Source organism: Marmota flaviventris, chromosome 1 (genome assembly GCF_047511675.1).
Source record: "Marmota flaviventris isolate mMarFla1 chromosome 1, mMarFla1.hap1, whole genome shotgun sequence".
In the NCBI taxonomy this organism is placed as follows: domain Eukaryota; kingdom Metazoa; phylum Chordata; class Mammalia; order Rodentia; family Sciuridae; genus Marmota; species Marmota flaviventris.
In genome coordinates, this window is record NC_092498.1 from 178677987 (window position 1) to 178692721 (window position 14735).

Here is a 14735-nt window from a genome sequence, read left to right on the forward strand (position 1 = left end):
CCCCTAAATATCCCAGCTTAATTATTCAAGTTGATTTCTACGGCCAGGTAAATGAGTATCACAGAATAGACATGAACAGTAATAGTAACTTTGTGTGTAATTGTATTACATAAATAGTGACATTTTATACTTCCAGCAAATGCTAATTAATCAATTTATATCTAATGCTTACAACACCAATAGGAATAATTCAATTTGGTATACTTTTATCCATTTACTTCAAATTTTATATAATATTGCTACACTTTTCTTAACAAGCCTTTTGCTTAAATACTTCAGTGAGTATTTTGTGATTCTGGCACATAGCAAAGACTTAATTGTTCTAAGTTGCTAGTGCTATCAAGTAATGGAGAATAAAAAAAAACTGCTCGTAATTTAGCTAGGAAATATTACTTCTTTGTAAAATTTGAAACCAAATATAACCATCTGTGAAGTTACAGTGAGGAAAAAGAAAATATTTAAATACTTTTCTCTGGGAGTATTATATTTAAGGAGGAATTAAAGTTGTGGGAAAAAAGTATATAACCACCCCTATATATCCCAGCTTAATTATTGAAAATTATGTCATCAACTACTTAAGTTCTATTAATTATTATCACCAAATTAATCAGAATAATTAGACTGTATTTTTTAAACTACATCAATTACTGCATTTTTCAGGGGGAAAAATGCCCAGGTGACATTCATTTTTTTTTTTAAATGCTTACATCTTCTGTCATTTTCATTTATTTTTAAAATTATATTCCATGCTAAAATGATGAGTGACTAACTTAAAATTTATATATTTTGTCAAATATGCTTGTGTTTATGTGCCTTAAGAAAAAATTACTTCTCCCACACTTCTAATTCTTTTAAATTACAAATGCTAATATTTAGTATGCCAAAAAGAAGAAAAATATTTCTAAGTTAAATGGGTTGTTCTTCTGAATTACAAAGAATTAACCAGAGCAAAGAATATCAGGGGAAATAGATATGGGCAAAGCAAAATAGTATGTGGATTAAACCATTTTGAGTACTCCTGAAAAGGATTTTTAACTGACACATACATAAGTGCATTCTTAAATGACTAAAATATTTAGAATGAAGCTACTCAAAATTATTCAATTGATACAAATGAAAGAAAATTCCAACAAAAATAAAACAAACGAAGGTTGGTACACGACCACAGATGAGTGTTGCTATCCTTCCCAGCCTTCCTTACAGCTCAAATGCCTGTAATTTTCCTATAGGCAATAACATTTTTGGTTTCATCACAGACAGTGCTTCAAGAGCAAAATAAACAAAGTAGCTTATTTTTTAAAAATAATTTTTATACCTATGATTTTTATAACCAAATACCAGTTATTGCTCAAACTTCTCTTGCAATCTTCCTGCTGGTTAGAGTTGTATTAGCTTAGCTTCAAAAATGAGCCCACAGATACACGCATGCAGCAAATTCCACTGCAGTACTGTCAGGAGGGCAACTGCAAAGGCTGGTAATTTACACTGAATACACTTCTGATTTTTACCTGTGTCCAACAGTTTATATGTTTAATATTTTCAAAACTACACAAAATGCAGGTCTCTAGTAATTTTGTGTAATCTGTTATGTGCTGCTCTGTAATTGCTTCACATTGCTTCAAAGTTTTAAGTTGCCACATGACTAAATAATTCTGGGGCAAGAACTAAATCTGCATGTGAGGGGGGGGAGGGAGGGAGGGAGGGGGGAAAGGGGGGGAGGAAGAAGGGGGAAGGGAGGGGGAGTGGGAGGAAGAGAAGGGAGGAGAGGGAGAAAGAGAGAGAGAAAGAGAGAGAGAAGGAGGGATGGATGAAGGGAGGGAGGGGAGATAGCAGTAGTAAGAGAAAGGGGGCAGATCTACAAAGTTCTTTGTAAAGAGCTCTATATACTTCACTAAGTGCTCTATCTGTTGTTTACCAAGGTCTTGTTAAATACACTGTAAAGCCACCTGTCACATTACTGAGAAGCAAAGGTGTAGCTAAATTGGAAGCATAGGCATTGATCTTCCTAATGGTGGCACAAAAATAATTCAGGAAGTGGGGGGAAAACCAGAAACACATTAAAAATAATTTATTATTAGATACCTACTATGTTATTTTATATTAGTATTTGTAATTTGTATATACTAGGATATTTTAAAGTAAAATACTCTTTCCTCTATTTTATATGCTCTTATGCCCAAACTAAGGTCAAATTCTCAAAATATTTAAGAACCACCATATGACTAATAGAATGCTGTGGGACCAACAATGACATCAATAATTTAATCATTTAAATCTCAACTGGATTTAGTTCATATATATATTCACAGCACAAAAAATTTCCTGTGCTATTTTTGGGCTTTACTTCATTGAGCTTAAAAGCCAAGGAAAATTCAGCCTATTATGGAATGAGTTACAAATAGAAATTATTTCAGGAAGCTTTTGTATTCTTAGAAAGGAAAACTTACTCTAAGAAATGAGGTCTTATAAAAAAGTCACTCCTACAATTAACATGCTTTTATTGCAGTTAAAAATATTTAGTGAGAGCTGAAGTTACACTTAAGGGTAGCATTAAACCTTTCTTTTTCCCTTAAAGATAGCTACAGTTTAATTGCTTGATACTATTAATCTTGCTTTATGTATGTTACACCTGCAGACTGCAATGTTCATATATTTTATCACTTGTGATAACACAATAATTCCTATTTTACCAGACCTACTTAGTAATTAAAATCTGTACAAACAAAAAAAGATTATCTGAAGTATTATAGTTACTAATAAGCCACTCAAAGACAGGGCAGTTTCTGTTTGCACCTATACTGTTATTCTCTATTTTAAATTTCTGTGTAACTAAGCTGCTATTCTCAGGAATCAGTAACTACTGATAGTGTTATTGTGTGGTGAATGACCCATAGAAACACCATGAGAAGTCCATTTTTAACCATCAGTTTATAAAAACGATCCATTTATATTTTAATAGCCTTGGTCCAACATGGCTGTAGTGGGTTATATAAGGAGAAAGAAATTTAAATCCTTGACCTTCATTTACCTTTTCTTTTAATGACCCTTTAGTGTCATATTGATATATCTATCTTACAAGAACAAGTAATGTAGGAAAGCTATATTTGACTTAATTCAACAAACTTCACAAGGGCATGTCAAGTAACCTGTGATCATGAAATGATAGCACTTGGTAAGCATGTTGAAACACAACAGAGCAGTGTTATATTTTTGCTCAATTAAATTAATTTTAGGTTTTGCTTTCTGTTCACTTCTTTTCAGAGCTAATGAATTTTAAATAATCAATGCCTGGTATGGAATAAACACAGAATCCAAATTCTGTTATTATCGGGAAAAAACAAAAGCAAGTCAAAAATGTTTTTGTGAGGTTGAGCACCTAACACCTGGACTAAATTTAGGCTCTTCTTATGTTGGGTTTCTTTGTCTTTCCTGTTTTCAAACTAATTAATCCTGAGTATTCCTTTGAACTAACTCTGTGAGAATAGTCAAAATTAGAATTTAATATTGCATGTATTATAATTAAGGTCACAAAGGCATTCTCAATTTTAATTCTAACTTTCGAGAGCAACTTTACAAAAAGATGGAAGGACAAGTAAGTAACTTAGTTCTAATTTTGCACATCTTATTCCTGGAAGGGTACTACTACACAGTACATTCCTAGAAGATGCTTGACTTGCTTAATAAAGTTTTTATCAACTATTTCAAGTAGGTCCTTCTAAAAAATATTTGGGATTTGCATGACTTGGAAAGATTTGAATCCTTTAAGCCCATCAAACTCTGCTTAAAACAAAATAGGAAGATCAGAAATGTCAAGTGATTTGTGTTTAAAGAATTCAGATATACTTTCTTAATGTTCCTGGTAATTTATGAGTTGAACCCAGCTTGGATTTGTCATTAAGGAAAGACATGTTAAACCTAATTTAACCCCCAAAGCATATGTACTTATACTTCTAAAAGTATATTTTTGACTTTGAGGAAAATTCTCAGTTCCTTTCAGAGGGCAATACATAGCCCTTTATTAAGGAAGGTTTCTTATTCCAAAAATAAGTTCCTAATAATTATCACCCATCCCTACTGTAATTTATTCTCCTTGGCAAGTGTTTGAAGCTGTTTTGTCAGAACAAATATAATACGCCCTTTGCAAAAATAGTCTGAATAGAAAGTACAGCCTTGTGTATCTTGTTTTTCTAGAGATACAAAACGCTCATGAAGATGTTGGATAAAGATGACCATGATATTTTAAGGCTGTATATATAACCCTTGAACGTTTTTATACATGCACCAACCTCTTTTTAGATCTATGTCTGCTATTGTAAGTACGACATTTCAAAGACTAATTTACTAGTAAATTCAAATAAAGCTAATGAACGATAACAGATATAGCTATGGAGTAATGGAGGCCTCCCAAAAGAAATGATGGGCCATTCAGATTTTTTTGTAACTCCCATCCTAGCATAAGATAAAAAATGAAGAAATTCAAAACAAGGTTACAAAAATGATGATATATTTTAAATATTAACATTTACCAGTCAATGATTTTAAACACAGATTTACTATGATGGAGAGTTTATTACAGGGAATTTTGAGAAAATATACTCTACATATTAATTTAGATATTTGCATTATCATGGAAACTTATATTCTAGTAAAAGAAATACAAGTCCTTGCATTTTGAAAGAACAGCATATCTTCATTTCTAAAGGGTTCTTGGGTTAAGTCCTCATCTGTGAGGGGCTGATCAGTATGGCTCAGTTATCTAAACAGCCTGCAAATCAGCACTATATTGGAAAATGACCATGACTTGGCAATGCTCATCTTTACTGAGCTGGAGCTAAAGTGGCTTGTGGTAGGGTGAAGTGAACATTCTTCACTGACTTCCTCTCCTGTCTTATGCTACCTCTGATATGACCATTAGTAAGAATGGTATGAAAAACAATGAGAATTTTCACTTAACAAATATTTCCTGAGCATAGGCAAATACTGTGTTAAGCCAAGACTAGATGTTACAATGACAACTCTCAATCAGTAACATGGAAATTATCCAAAGTAAATTTTAATTCAATAATAATCCTATCAATCTGCCTTCCTACAGACACTTTTCATTTTTCTGTGCCCCCACCCCACTAAGTCCTCCAAAGAACCCGGGTATGTTCAGGGAATGCAAACTAATGGCAGCATTAGCTAAATATAATTAGGAAGGTAAAAACAATTTAAAACATTACTGAATACATTTCAAAGCCAAGTATTAATGGTTTTTGGATTATCCACCATTTGGGATTATATATGCCCTAGTTCCCATCCATTAATGCAGATAATCAAGAACTGAATGTGGGCTGGGGATACAGCTCAGTGGTAGAGTACTTGCCTAGTATGTGCAAGGTCCTGGATATAATTCCCAGCACTGAAAAAAATAAAAAGAGCTGAACATACCTGCATGGGGCCCAAGTGACTTACAAGGGGTAAAGAGAGAGGGAATGGGGTGGCGAGGAGGGACTGAGGCAGGGGAAAAGAGGAGGGTGGTAGAGGGAAAAGAGGAGGGGGACAGAAGGTGGGATAGAGGGAGGGAGGGGGGAGAAGGGGGAAGAGAGAGGAGATGGGGGGAAGGGAAAGGGGAGAGAGAGAGAGAGAAAGACAGAGGGAAGGAGGGAGGGAGGAAGGGGGGGAGAGAGAAAAACCAGGAAACCTGGAAGGCACCAGTAGAGATGAAGGGCAGTCAACTCCACTGCATTCATTATTTAAGGAATATCGGTTTCTTTACAAATTTAGAAGTCCAACACAAACATCACAAATTACTTCTCCCTCTAAGTGGGAGTTAAATGGAAACAAAAGTGTTAAAGAGGAGTTGCAGACTCCACTTTATCCCTAGCTGATAGGTGAAGTTTAGTGTCCAAACAATTTTATAATCAACTATGTGTGTGTGTCTATTATTTTTTTAAAGGACAAATATACGCTAAACAAGGAAAATTCTTTCTTATGCATGGAATATTATAACTCAGTGTTTTAAAACAATCACAATTTCTGATGACAGTGCCAAATATCATGCCTTTATAAGACTTTTGATTTCTAAAAGTACTACTTTATTTGATCAAATGAGCTTCAATTCTTTAAAAGCAGAATTACTGCAAGTGGTCTGTGGAAGATATGCATCTGAGGAAAAAATTCCTGCTCATTTCAGAGATACAGAGATGATTTTTTGATCACCTACCTCCCCACCCTATTTGATAGTTACTGGGTCAAACAAGGATGGCAGCGATAGGTTTATAGGATTGACAGAGGAACATGGCATAGCCTGAGTCACTCTCATTTAAAAGCTGACTACTTGTTACAGTATGATACTGTAACTCCTGAACATTGTAAAAGACATTGTAAAAGACTGTTTTCCTGACTCTTTTATACTTGTCTTTAATTTTCTTTAATTCCCAAAAGTATCTAATTCAGATATGTATAAGGAAAAGCATGCTTCACATTAATGTGGAGGGTCACAGGATTCAGAATTTACAGTATTTACTACTGCTAGGTTGTCCATGGTAACGATTATTTCTGAGTGAAGAAATGGAGTTTTCTGAAGGAATTATTTTGACAAATCACACTTCGCTATTTCATAAGTGCCACAGCTACAATACAGTAGTAATTACAGCTACAGGACCCTACAAGATTTAGAGTGCTTCCTTTCAGGGAAACTCATTAAGGAAACTATAAAGGACCTTAAACTTACAAAGAAAAATTAATTGCTACTTTTGGTCAGCTGATTTTAGAAAGATTTATGAGGTCTAGTATTGGATATTAGACTAACGGAGAGAACAGGAAAATTCAGTGAGGTTTAGTTTACTAAAGGCATCATAATATACATGTTCATAAATTAATCTGCTTATAAGTCAGTGCAAATATGAAGCAACAAAAACATAAAAGACTTTAAATTTATTTTCATCAACACATTTTCTTTCCATATTAGCTACCAGTTACTGTGGCTAAGTCATGGAGTCAAAGTGCTTTAAATCTAGGACCCAAGCTCTTAAGCATTGCTCTCTGAGGTAGCTTCCTAGCTACCATCTTTCTCACTTCCTTAACTATTTCATTCCCTGTGAATTAAAATGAAAACTAGGTGAGGTTACTTCTAGTTTAGAGTACTTGTTTATTGGAAAATGTCAAAAATGAATTTTAAAGTATAACAGGACACACAATATGAAGCAATTTTCCTTCTATCCCTTCCCTGACAACAAACCAACTTTCCCAAGAGCAGTCAACATGCTTTCATAATGGAGCCATTTTAATGCATATATGCAAAACATAAATGGGCTTATATCTTGACAAGCATTTTTATATTTAACAATATGATTGTTAAAATTGATATTATTCCAAATCAGCACATATAGAAATACTTTGTTTTTAATGGTTACACAGTATTCTGCAAGTATTCAGGTCATTATTTAGCAGTTCTTTAATTTTGGAAACATTTAGATTATTTCCTTCTTTATTACGCAATTATCTTGTACAAGTCTTTGTTCTTGTAAGATCTTGGGAAGATACAAAACTGCTTATTTCACGTCACTTCAACACTTTAGTTTGATGTAGGATTTTTTTTTTTTTTTTTGCAAAAATAATATTGAATAATCTCATGAACTCAAAAAAGTAGGGTTAGGAACATATAAAACAGTGTTTTTCAAAATATGGTCTCTAGACATCAGCATAAATCTGGAAATCTGTTCAAAATGCATATTCTTGAACCTCACTTATCCACTTATCCTGTATCTACTAAGAAAGAAATTCTGGGCAGGGCCCAACAAGCAGCATTTCAACAAGCCCTCTAAGTGATTCTGATATAAGCTCAAGTTTCAGAACCACTACTTTCAAGAGGATGTAAAAAGATACAATCTTGGGCCTGAAAGCTACCATGGACCAAGGAAGTTTCAGTGACTCCTAGTGCCTTCAGGCTCTTTTCAGCTACAGGGAGGTCTCTTTTTGCAGAAAGAAATTTTAATGTAATGTTAAATTTACTGTATTTTCTTTATGGTTTATGAGTTTATGAATTCCCCATCTAAAAATAAGATAACTGGTTTTGTGTATATCATTGATACTTGTGGAATTCATTTTGGTGCAAAAAAAAAAAAAAAAAAGAGAGATAGTTTCATGATTTACTAAATACTGTAATACTACATTTGGTGCAAAAAAAAAGAGATAGTTTCATGATTTACTAAATACTGTAATACTACAAAAAATTACTGAAGCTTGTTTTTCTTTTGTAGCTATTTTAAAAATAAATATTTTGTGGACATTAATTCTATTCTGCTTATTGTGCAAAGAGTTAATATATATCAGCTATGTCTAACTTAGTAATGTGAATAAATTAAGTACTCTATTTTATAGCGAGTCTCCCTGGTTTACCATGAATTAGAAGATGTATAAGTCACTTACTAGTATTTCATTTCTGTGTAATTCTCCTTATATTTCCTTTAGCTATTAAACAATAAGCTCTGCTGTTATTGAGAGCATGTGTATGCAATGATTAATGATTAAAGAAAGATCTTTACTGTGAATTGTAAACTTTTTTGACCATAAAATTTTCTCATTTCTCTCATTCAATACTATTTGCTTTAAATTCACTTTGTTTATATGAACATCATTACACATGTCTTCATTTCTGCTGGCTTTTTCTGATAGGCTTGTGCAAAGATTTTTTTTAATCTTCAACTTTTTTCAATTTTCTTTGCTTAAGGGATGATTTTTCACAATAGAATACAGTTGGTTTAATTTTATTTTAAAACAACAACAACAACAACAAAACAAATCTGACTTGTCTGGGCCATGATGAAATAACTGATACTGTATATGTTAACACTATTAAAAAACTGAACACAAAATGTGAAACATTCAGACATTAGAAGATAAGCAGCACAGAACTGTTTTCACTGACACGAGGAGGAAAGAGCAAAAACTCAACTGAGTAACCTATGATAAGTGGCTTTCTACCTGTAAGCACTTTTGAGACTACAGAGCAGGAAAGAGAAGCCAGAATACAAGGAAGGCATTGGCCTTGCTGAGATGAGAAGACAGAGATCAGAAGCCAAGGGAAGTCTGAAGGACATATTACCTTTAAAGAGTAAACTCTACAGAGAACCATTTCAGAAATCTGCGTAGGGTATCTCCTAAGTGCTAGCTGAATACTGCTGTGCACATGAAGGGTAAGCCTCTAGGAGGCCAAGCTAAGAAAAACTATCAGAAAAAGAATTATTACTACTATGAATGGGAAAAAATTGCAAAATTGTACAATGCTGAGAAACATTTATGTTTTGACCAATCAGATTCAGGAGAGGATGGTATGCATGGAGATTTCAAAAGAAACCTCCGAAGCATCATGCCTTAGTACTTAATAGTAAGGCTAAATCGGCCCTTGGATAGAAGCTACATTAAAACTATATCCTTAAAAAGTCTGAAAAAAAATACTAAAAAGATCAAGAGAAAAGATATTTTCAAGACTACTTGAATTTGTGTTTACCTAGATAGAAATCCTAATTAACCCCCAATAAATATGCTTTACTTTATCCTTAAAAAACAACAAAAAAGTTTCAACGATCCCAAAGTAATTTAATAAACAGACTGTCCAAAGTTAAATCAATATTCCTTTAAAGGAAGACTAGAGAATTAAGAAATCCAATAGTTATAACATCAAATGTGCAGCATTCAATAATAAAAAAATAACAAAATATGTGAAGAAATAGAAAGTTGACTATCAATTAAACATTTTAGAAATGAGTGATAACCTTATTTTCCATATTCTTTCTGAAAATATGAGATGCAGAAAATCATATAATGAAGCCAGAATTATCAAGACCTCAAAACCTAACAAAGAAGCTATGAGAAAACTGCAGACCAAAATTCACCATGAAATTAAGCACAAAAATCCCTAACAAAATAATAGATTATCTACAACCAATTATGTATAATAATCACTGACACAAGAAAGAAAGGAAAGAAAAGAAAGAAAGAAAGGTAAAGAGATGAAATAACTGTCTACAAAAATCCCAAACAATCTAAAAAACTACTTAAAATTAATCACTGACTTTAGAAAAGATAGAAGATGAAAGGTCAACATACAAAAGTCAATTATATTTTATACCGAAATAAATGAGTAGAAATTGAAATAAAAAATACCTCAAACTTGTAATCCTCCTGCCTCAGCCTCCTGAGCCACTGGGATTACAGGTGTGTGCGACTACACTCAGCAAAAAATAGCATCTTATGGTAGCATCAAAAAACAAATAAGCCATAAAATACTTAAGGATGAATAGAAGAAACAAATATTTTTATGCTGAAAACAACAAAAATGATGAACAGACTCAAATAAATTAAAAGATATACCATTTTAAATTGCCTAGAAAAATACTGTAAAGATGCCTATTATTAAAAAATAAACTTAATGGCTTTGATGCAATCTTAATCGAAATCACAGCAACATTTTTGGCAAAAGCAATAGGTCGATTCTAAAATATCAATGGAAAAGTAAAGGACTTAGGAAACCTAAACAATTTCACAAACAAAAAAAAAGCTGTAGGATTCGTACTACTGATATGCAGAAATACTATGAAGTTAAGGGAATCCATTATATAGATCAAGGAAACAGAATAGAGTTTGAAATACACCAACATATATATGACCAACTGATTCTTGCTAATGATGTCAAGGTAATTCAGTCATGAAAGGGTGATCTTTTTTCACAAACGATGCTGGAATAAATGTATATTCACTACAGAATGATTAACCTTGTACCTACATTTCACACTATATACAAAACTTTACTTAAAATTGATAATAGGCCTAAAGGCAATAATTATAAAATGTCTGAAAATAAGTAGAGAATCTTGTGATATTGATATATACAAAGGTTTCTTAGGACACAGAAAATTCTAGTAAAAAAACTGGTAAGTTAGACTTTATCAAAGCTAAAAATTTCTCTTTGAATGACATTGTTAAGCAAGTGAAAACACAAGCAACACACTGAGAGAAAATATTTACAAAAAAAAAACATGAAAAAGGACTTATTTCTTAAATATACACAGAACTCTCATAACTCGATCATAATAAACAAATACCCCAATTTAAACAAATGGACAAGATGTGTGAACAGACCCATCACCAAAATAGAGGTATGGATAGTGAATACCATATGAAAAGATGCTGAATTATGATTAATTATTAGGGAAATACAAATTAAAACCACAATGAGATATTATTATATAATTCACTGGAATGGCTTCTCCCTCACCTGTGGTGAGGCAAGTCTTGCTAGGTTGCTCAGGCTGGCCTCAAACTCTTGGGCTGCAATGATCCTCTTACCTTAACCTTCCCAGTAGCTGGGACTATGGGTGGGCTCAACCATGCCTGGCTTAAAAATGGCTTCTAAAAATGACAGAACAGAGGGGTGACAAGGCTATAAAGTAACTGAACCTCTCATACACTTTTGATGATAATATAAAACAGTATTAGCCATTTTGGAAAGGAGTCTGAAAACCCTTTAATTGTTTCTCACAAAGTTAAAAAAATATATTTACCAAACATTCCAGCAATCTGTCTCCTTGGAATTTATCCAGAAGAAATTTGTTTACAAAAACACCTGCATGTGAGTATTTATGTTTTTATTCATAACTATCCCTAACTAGAAAAACCTGAATGTCTTTCAAATGGTAGGGAGATTTAAAAAAAAAAAATGGTATATCCAAGTGTTGGAGTACTACTCAGCAATAAAAAGTCATGAGCTACTAATATGATGAAGCTTGAATGCATTATGCTAAGTGAAAGAAATCAGGCTTAAAAAGCTATAAACCACACTGCTCTATTTATATGATACTCTGGAAAAGGCAAAGCTATAGACACCAATTGAATAGATGAGTGATGGCCAGGGGGAAATTTTTAATGCGAAGGAACACTTCTGTGTATTGGCTGTGATACATATGGATGTGTATGTCAAACTGTAATAAAATCTGACTAACAAAACATAATCTACGAAGTCCGTCACAAAAACTTAAACCATCACAAATAAACATGGTAAATAATTTTTTTTAAAAACTAAATTAGTATTAAAGCCAAGTGAGTGAAAATGATGGAATGAATAAATTCTCAGTGACTGTACTTATCTCCTAGAGCATTAGGAATGCAGCATGTAAGGAAAAATCAGAAAGACTCAATAATCTTCTAGAAAGAGATACCATTCACAAAGAATACCATATAGAGCCCAGGGGAAAAACTGTTTGTATTTTCAAAATATTTCTGATAAGAGAAAAGCTGAAATAACCCAATGTGCATGCCACTGTTTATTTCCCACAGTCCTCTAATGTTTATTTCAGTCATCTGATAAAATTTTATGACTACCTTCAGTTGGAGATGCAGTGTGAAATGTGCCTGCTCTATATTCTCTGGAACCTGAACCTCTGTACTTTGTTTGAAGGAATCATCTCAAACCCAAAATGTCCAGTGCCTACCTCTTGCTGCTTTCACTCTTTTCCTACTTAGGAAGGAGTAACTCAACACTCCAGTTGCTCCAAAAACCTTAGGATCTGCCTGTTTTCTCATTCTTTCATACCTCATATTTAGTCCATCAGCAAATCCTGTGAGATTTGCCTTCAGAACATATTTGCAATTTACCACTTTTTACCAATTTTGTAGATAACATCATCATGTTATTTTGATTAACCAATTAACTTTTAAAATTAAATTTTCGTTTTATTAAAGAATATCTGAGGATCTAAAGTATATAAATAATGAGATTATGGTAGTTATCAAAATAGACAAACATTTCTGTGCTCATGAAGCCTGATGCTAATAGAAACTTACTACTGAGAAACAATTATGATTGAACTAGCTTCCTCACTGATTTCCATGCTTCTACCCTTGTATTCTTGTAGCCCATCCTCATCACTGATTCCACAGTGGTCCTTTCAAAGAGTCAGTCAGATGTCATGTCTCTGCTCAACTTTCTCTAATGGCTTGTCATTTCAGAGCCAGTCTATGTCCTTACAATGAATGGATTTCAAGATCGGATTGTACCTTTTGACCTCATTTCTCACTGCTGTCCTGCTTGCTTTGCTTTAGCCCCACTGGGTTTCAGAATGTCAACTGTACTCCTACTTTAAGTTCTTTGTACTTGCGGTGCCATTTGTTTGGAGGCCTTTTCCTCAAAAATGTATATTTACATCCCACAGCTACTTTAGGTATTTATTCAATCATTACCATCTTGGTGAGACCTTCTCTGACAACTGAATTAAAAAATTAGAACTCTTGGGTCCCGTGTACTCCTTAGATCCATCTAATTTTCTCCATAATATTTAATCTATGCTTCTATGTCTATCTCCTCCATTGTAACAGAAACTTCATAAGGTGAGGGGTTTTCTTTATGTTGTTGTTTTTCCATTACTGCAAAGTCAGTGCCTACAACAGTGTCTGGCATATAATGTATGCTCAACACATCTTTATTGAATGAATCTTTTTAGCTATCATTATAAAATCCAGTGAAAAACCATGGTATGTTAGAGTTGGATGCAACTTATTAATCCTCTAGTCTTGTCTTTGTAGCACCCTCTAAAGATAATCTGGGTGAGATAATTTATTTATTTTTTTTCCAACTATTGACAAGATTTATTTTCCATTTCCATGGTCTCTAGTCAGTGTGTTCTGCTCTCTTCCTACTGATTTAACCTGCTACAGATTGTTCATTTGGGATCATCTGGCCAATCAGTGGCAAATGAGAAATTGTGAGATAAATTATTTATCAGGTCATCAGTAAGACAGTGGCAGAACCTGGGCTCATTTTTAATCTCCTGACTTGGATACAGTACAACCTTTTTTTTTAATTAAATGATTTTTGAATTTTATTTATTTCTTTATTTTAAATACACAATAACAGTGGAATACATTATAATCACCTTTCTTTATGATACACTGCTCCTCAAAATTTTTCAAGGCTGAGATGTTAACTTGCATTAATTTTGAAAATATTAGCTATTTCCTATGGCATGAGAAAAGATCTTTGAAAAATTTTAAGTGGAGATCCAGAATAAGAAAGATACACTGATAAAGTTCTCCAATTCAAAAATCTTGAAACACCACATGTAATTCATAAAATTCTCTGTATTTATATATGTGACTCCACAAATACTGATATTGTGTCCATCAGCCATTGGTACAAAAAAAAATTGGTATGAAATGTTTATTATCATTAAGTTCAAGTTAACAGCAATTTCACCAAAGAAATTTTTAGTTCCTAACACTGAGGAAAGGGGAAATCAGCATCTGGATTTTACTAAAGAAATGCTTCCCAACAGACTTGCACACGGGAATGGAAAAAACTCCCTCAATACCACCCCATGTCACTGATAGGTATCTTTTCTGTGGAGCCAGGGGGACAGCACAGGCTTCTGCTGCTAGAATTAAAGTATACTAATTATGGGAGATACCTCACATAGGTCCTTTATAACATCCGTAGAGATAACTTGATGATTATTTAAAAATCATTGTTCTAAGTCTTTGCTAAGCCATCCATCAGCATTAGATAGGCTTATATAAAAAAAGTGCATTTTTCAGTACTATTCTGGGCATAAAGAAGAAAGAGGCACGATGCAGTTCCTATGATGAGGGACAAATTAAAAAGCTATTTGTTAACAGGATGAGTAACAAAATTGAAAATTGCTAAATAAGTGATTCTCAGTTAATTTTATGGGCATTTGGGTGCTAAGTTTCATTTTTCA

At 33.2% G+C, this 14735-nt stretch overlaps 1 protein-coding gene across 14 annotated transcripts in view; it reads right to left on the reverse strand.

The window, feature by feature from the left end:
- The window catches only part of Tbc1d5 (TBC1 domain family member 5), a 517207-nt gene that overhangs the window by 145844 nt on the left and 356628 nt on the right, over positions 1–14735 (reverse strand). The window lies entirely within an intron of this gene.